General features: G+C 31.8%; 1 long non-coding RNA gene across 1 annotated transcript; it reads left to right on the forward strand.

Annotated features, from left to right (window-relative positions):
* Positions 1-1,815: 1,815 nt before the first annotated feature.
* LOC104648080 (uncharacterized) lies at positions 1,816-2,663 on the forward strand. Its single transcript, XR_742103.3, has 2 exons — positions 1,816-1,942; positions 2,270-2,663. It is a non-coding gene; the product is annotated as an uncharacterized lncRNA (long non-coding RNA).
* The last annotated feature ends 4,910 nt before the right edge of the window (positions 2,664-7,573 follow it).

Raw genomic sequence — 7,573 nt, forward strand, 5'->3', positions numbered from 1 at the left:
CCCTTTTTTCTTTTTGTTTTTTTCTCAATCTTCTTCAAAAATTCATTGTCATTTCCATCCATTGAAACTTCTTACTTTTAGTGTCCATTTTTATCATAACTTCACTTTTTTTTACCACTATTAGTTTACTCTCTTTAATTTTAAAACTTTATCTAAATATTTTCTTACATTTCAAACAATTTGATAAACCCATTAGATTTCAAGATGATCAGAAGTGTCATATATTTGATTTCAATTAAGTTCTTTCAATTTTCGGGAATTAATTGATTCTTTTAGAATTGTCATTTTTAATTTTTAATTTATATGAAAATGAGTAGTTGATTATACCTTCAAAATTTTAAATTTTCTTAAAAAAATAATTTATTTTGTCATATATTAATAATTCAGCAAAGTCTAAATAATAGTAAGAATTCTATAAAGAATTTGATCAGAAAGAAGAAGAAAAAGAAAAGAAAAAAATGATAGTGGGGTTCAATTTGACATCGGGGGTGCATGGGAGGTGGAAAAAAAATGGAGGGATCAATCACTTGAGACAATCTCCAACCCCACTTTATTTTACTCCCCATATTCTATATTTGAAGAGTAAAATAGAGAATTGGCTCTCCAATCACTCTTTATTAGAGTTGAATAGTAATTTGGAGTACTACTATTCACACTCTCTATTTAACTTTTTTATTATTTTTGATTATCATTTCTATTATTTTGTAATTAACATATTATTTTTCATATAAAACTATGAATTTGATCTCTAATATTTGTAATTCTTTTTAAATGTCAGATAATATTTTTTAAAATATATATAATATTTAATACATACTACTTTTATTTCGAATTAGTAATGTTTCATTTTATTTCGATGAAGCCGTGTCCTGTGACACGCCTTGGCCTAAGGTAAATCTGCCCCTAAATTATACAAATATCTAGGTGCTTACATTGCGCTAAATTAGCTTTCAGTATTTACAAAGTGACCCCTCATTTATGTAATATTTTCTTTAGGACTAATTATTTTCTGTTGTAAAATACTTGTTTACTGTTGACTTGACATACATTTCTTAAGAAATTATAAATAAAATATAATCTTGTTATGACATAGTTTGAATATATTAAACACAACATCTCGAAAAATGTACTAGAGAAATACTATAATTAATTAGAAGGGTAAATTAAGAATAAGTATAAAATTATTCATTAATTTTATAAAGTGAACAACTATAATTGTTATCTCAAAATAATATAGACAACTATGTTGGACAGAGAAAGTCCTTCATGCAATTAAAAGTAAGTGAATTGTTGATGCAATGGACACCAATTAAGAAAAGAAATTTAGGACATAAAATAAATACTATATTCCTCTTTAGCCCTTTTATATATTCTCAAATATTTTTGAAAGTATAAATAATTCAAAATATAATCATAAATATGATCAATTTACTCTTTTAAAATTATTACCCGATTAACTTGTTCGAACTTTAAATCATTCATTTATATTAAAATGGAAGCAATATAATTAAAGTGTTATGTAATTTGATTCGGAGATAAATATCAAAATAATATAAACTATGAATATTGCGAGCAAGCCACTCGTATGAATACTAGCTAGAGCAAAAGATAGATTCAAAATTTAAATATGATAATTTAATTTTTTAAAATTCTAAGCATTAGATTTATTATATGGAAAGGTATTATGGACAGAAGCATTAGTTTTTAAATTCAACTTGCTACCAATATAACTTAGTTAAATGACAATTTGTATATTAGATAAGCAAAAATATTGGGTATAGAGGCCTATAAATTCATTGCCCTCAATGAGAAAGAAAAAATATTACACTTCATCAGTAACACATAATTATTCATTTATAAGTATAAATCTTTCTCCTTCTTAGCAACGTTACGGCTCGCAATTATGCTTTCTATTTCACCTTTGCACTTATTGTAATTTCTGGTAAATGACCTTTCTCTACACCTCCCAGCTCCCTTTTTATTTATTACTTTTGTTTTTTTAAAATAAAAGGACCTTTCTTTACTTTTTTGTGGCAACACTTTAATTTTATTTTTGTACATGTCATATTTAAAATTATAATATTAAAGAACATTTTAATACATATAACATAATTTTAATTTTAGGACTATAAAATTGAGAAAAACCTCCTTTATGTTTTGTTAAACTCCGTACTAAGTCAAATTAGATCATAAAAAAGTGTTTCTCTACCAGAGTCGATGATTTTGATACTTAACTCTTTTTTTTTTTGGATGGAATATACATATATAGTTTATATGGCGCAGTGTCCAAATGTGAAAGTGATTGGTGCAAGGGAGCCGTTTAAAGTACTTAATGGAGCAAAGATGATGGGACTTTGTGGTGGATATTGTAGGTCGAGCTCTGACTGCTTTTCTAGGTCATGTCCCCGTTGTTACTATGATGTTATTAACCTTACCTACGGCTGCCATGCTTGAAGGATTATGGGCTATGGTCACCACAAATAAAAATAATATCGAGTAAATTGATGTTATTTGTCTTTATTTTTCTTATCGTAGAATAATAAAATGGCTCATCAAGACAATGTGCGATCAATGTAATATCAAGATGGGGTTGTCTTGGCACTTCTATTTGTACTCGTAATTTTGAATGAAATATTATGATCATTTTATTTGCTTAATCAAAATCTTGTTTTCTATTAATTATATATATACACACACACTATATAGTAGTAATTCCAAGAGTTCTATCATATTATAAGTTTACATAAAAGATATTCATGAACGTGAGATTTACACAAAGTATTTATTATAAATAGAGATAAGTATCACAAAGCACGTTTAAATTATATCATTTTTTGAGTTTCATATATATCTAAACTATTAGGTAGAAAAATTTAATATATAAACTATCACTTATTAATTTGAAAAAATATAATAACTCTCTCTTTTATTATATAAACTATTAATAATAGTTAAAATTTAAAAATTAAAATTTAACTATAAAAGATGAATTATTTTTAAAATTAATAAATTTTAAAAAATTAAAATATTCTCACCACACTCCACACGCCCTACCCCCTTACCTTCCTCCACCTCGCCCCCCCCCCCCCCCTCTCCCCAATCTCCCCATCCTAATATTCTTTTAGTAGAAATTCACCCCTCCCCTACTCCTTCCTTAAAAAGTATTGATATTATTTTTATTTTTTAACAAAAATAAAATTATACCCCACTCTATCCAACTATTCATTACTATTTTTTTTATATATATTTTTCTTATTTTATGTTAGGTATATACATGGGAAAATTACATGGAAAAATAAACTTATATCGGAAATTATTCTAAATAGCTTAGTTAGAAACTAGGGTGTGGAGGTTTGGGGGAGAGGCCTAAAAATTCACTGGCTTTCACCGCAATTAATTCACTAATTATTCTATTGTACGTCATGGCTCGCAGTTATGGTTTCTATTTCACTATTGTGCTTGTGATGATGTCTGGTAAATAACTTTTTTTTATATTTTAGTACATATGTTTAAACATTCGAAATATGACATTGTTTAATGGATTGTACATGCAGTTTATTTTGGTGAGTGTTCAAGAAATGGTACGAGAGAAACATGGCTAAGTGTAACGGAACCGAAATTGAAACTTAATGTTTAAAACATGATGATTGATTGCAATGGAACTTGTCAACAGTCGAGACAATGTACAACTAAGTCATGTCGTCGTTGCCTCTACGATTCTGTTAAACAACACAATATCAATTATCTCTTTGCTTTCATTTCACAAAATAAATAAAACGACTAATTAAGTTATGTGAAGAGATTATCACCATCAATTCAACTCCATTGATGATCTCATACGTGAGCTTGAAAGCTTAATCTTGCAGCTTTAACTTGAGAGCAGATTAAGAGAAGAAGAAGAGTATTTTGTATTGATTGTGTATTGAATTAAAATGAATACAATATGAGTATATATGTAAACTTGATGAATAGCAAAACTAACTTCTAACTAACTATTGGAAAATAACGACTTGTAACTAAGAACTTATAACTAATATCTTGTAACTTGTAACTAACTAAAGCCACTAATTTGTTACTAACAGAAAGTTTGTTACCAACAGAAAGTATATTCTCATCACCCCCCCCCCCCTCAAGTTGGAGGTGATGCAAACACAGACAACTTGTGTAACAAAGAATTGTGTTTAACTCCAGTTAAGGCTTTGGTGAGGATGTCAGCTAATTGTGAATCTGTGGATATGTGATGAAGTGTGATCAACCCTTGATGAAGCTTAGTCCTTACAAAATGGCAATCAATCTCAATATGTTTTGTTCTTTCATGAAAAATTGGGTTCTTGGCAATGTGAACTGCTGCTTGGCTGTCACAATGAACATGTATTGGCAGAGAACACTGCACATTCAACTCACTCAGCAACCTCTCAAACCATACTAGCTCTCCCACAACCTGTCTTATTGCCCTGTATTCAGTTTCAGCAGATGACAGTGATACTGTTGCCTGCTTCTTGGATTTCCAGCTGATAGGACTATCTCCCATAAGAACTAAGTAACCACTAATAGATCTCCTTGATTCAGGGCAAGCAGCCCAATCAGAGTCACAGTATGCACTCACAGTAAGATCAGCCTTGTTTGAAATAAAAATACCCATAGTTGGATCTTGTTTCAAGTACCTAAGTACATGGTAGGCTGCTTTCAAATGTGGTTCCCTGGGTGATTGCATGAACTGGCTCAAATGTTGTACACTATAGGATATGTCCATTCTAGTGTTAGTTAGGAAGTTAAGTTTGCCAATCAACTTCCTATATTGAGAAGGTTCAGTCAATAATTCACCATCTGTGGCCTTCAATTTTTCAGTGGAATCAAGTGGTGATGAAGTAGTTTTGCAACTCAACATATCAAAATCTCTTAGAAGATCAGAAGTGAACTTCCTCTGAGAAACAATAACACCATCATGTCTGTACAATATCTCCAGGCCTAAGAAGTAATGTAGTTTCCCCAGTCCTTTATTTTGAATTGGTCATGCAGGAAACACTTTAAGGAATTGATTTCATCAACATTATTCCCAGTCATGATTATATCATCCACGTATATAGCAACAAATACCAAGGAACTACCATTCTTCTTGTAAAATAAGGAATAGTCACTGTCTGAATGCTGATATCCCCTTGAACACAGACTGTCTGCTAGCTTCTCATACCATTGCCTACTTGCCTGCTTTAGTCAATATAAAGATTTCTTTAACTTGCATACCATGTTATCACATCTTGTTGTAAGACCTTGTGGAGGTACCATGTAAACTTCGTCATGTAAATCACCATGCAAAAATGCATTATTCACATCTAGTTGATACAAGTTCCAGCCTTTCTTAACAACCAATGAGATCAGTGTTCTCACAGTAGTCATCTTTACTACAGGTGAAAAGGTCTAAGTGTAATCTACTCCAGCTTGTTGTGTATAGCCTTTTACTACCAGCCTTGCCTTGAACCTTTCTATACTTCCATCAGCCTTATGCTTTATCTTGTATACCCATTTGCAGCCAATAGCCCTTTTTCCATCAGGTAACATGACCATTTCCCAAGTATTATTAGCATGTAAAGCTTCAAACTCATGTGTCATGGCTTGCTGCCAAGCAGGGTGCAGTATTGCCTCTTCAAAGGTGTTAGGTTCACATTCATGTGAAATAGCTGTGACTAGCTGCTGGCTATCAGAACAAAGACTATTGAAGCATACATGGTTATTGTGAGAGACAAAAGTATTGAGGGAATGTACTTTAGGTAGAGTATATGTATAATCCTTTAGATAACTAGGAGTATTTATTGTTCTGGAAGTTCTTCTAGGCTCTTGTGTTGTAGAATCAGCAGATGTTGTTTCATGTATGTTAGTGATATTGGTTACTTGATTTTCAGTGACTTCATGTGGTGTTAGATTGTCCAGCATTTCATCAGTAGCAAATATGTTTGTATTTCCAGGCATACAAGGTATGTTAGCAGAATGAGTAAGCATCTTTAAGACAGAATTGAAGCTAGAGTCATTATCAGGAACATGAACAAAAGGAAACATTTTTTCGTGAAAGACAATATCTCTGGATATATGAACATTCTTTGTAGCTAGATTTAAGACTTTGTATCCTTTTGTATTGAATGAAATATGAGGAATGGCTCTTGGTTCAAATTTGTCCTTGTGAATTTTTAAAAACAGTTGGAAAACAAAGACAACCAAAACTCTTTAGATGAGAATAAATAGGCTGCTTAAGGTATAATATCTCATATGGAGATTTGTTTTGAAGGAGTTTAGTTGGTAGTCTGTTTATTATGTATGTGGCAGTCAAAACACACTCTCCCCAGTATCTCAAAGGCAACTTTGATTGAAACAATAGTGCTCTTGCTGTTTCAAGTAAGTATTTATGTTTCCTCTCTACCACCCCATTTTGTTGGGGTGTATATGGACATGTCTTTTGGTGTATAATGCCTTTGGTTTGAAAAAAATGTACAGCTTCAGATGAGGTAAATTCTAAGCCACTGTCTGATCTGATGGTTTTTACCTTGGTTTGAAACTGGTTTTCTATGAGGGACACAAAGGCTTTAATGGTTTGAAGGGCATTACTTTTGCATCTTAGTAGTTGTGTCCAAGTGGACCTACTGTAGTCATCAACCATGGTGAGAAAATAATGGTAACCATCATGAGTAGGAATATGATATGGTCCCCATAAATCAACATGTAATAGTTCAAAAATTTTGGTAGTGATAGATGTACTTTCTGGAAATGGCATCCTAGTTTGCCTAGCCATAGGGCATATGTTGCATGTAAAAGGTTGTTTAGGAGAAAAGTTTACAGGTATGGATGTTATATTTCTCATCTTTACAAAAGGTACATGTCCTAATCTAGCATGCCATAGAAGTTCATCATCATTGTATGTGTGACTATAGACATCAGTAAGTGAAAGACACTTATTATTAGGATGAGAAGAAGACACAGTCTTACAAGCTGCTTTATTTGCAATAGAAATTTGAGATTGTCTTACCGAAGATACATTGTGAAACTTTGAGACAAGATGACATTTAGAGTGAGATGACTTTTCTTCAGCAGACTTGCAGCAGTTGTGACACTTTTGACACAAGAAATATAGGTCATTCTTGGCCTTACCAAGCTCCAGAGGGCTCTTCAGAGAAGGGCCCTGCAATAAACAAGAAGATTTATCAAAACTGATGACTCCATTAAGTTGTAGTGCTAAACAATGAACAGAAATGAGATTAAACTTGAAGCTGGGTACAAATAGCACTTTTCTTAGAGTTAACACTGGATTTAAACAAGCATCACCAACTTGAGTCACTTTAACCTTGTAACCATTTGGAAGTGATATTAAGAAAGGATATGGAAGTGTTCTAATATTTGTGAGAGTGGTTCTATCATAAGTCATATGATGTGATGCTCCTGAATCTATTATCCAAGAGCCAGCAGTTAGCTTAACACATTCACAAGAAAGATGACCTATGTCTTTTATAGAGGAATAACAAGCAAGTATACCTGCCAAATTCACGGCCCCATTCATCATGTTGTTTAAATCATCAGAATTGAAACC

This window comes from Solanum lycopersicum, chromosome 6 (genome assembly GCF_036512215.1).
Source record: "Solanum lycopersicum chromosome 6, SLM_r2.1".
Classification (NCBI taxonomy): Eukaryota; Viridiplantae; Streptophyta; class Magnoliopsida; order Solanales; family Solanaceae; genus Solanum; species Solanum lycopersicum.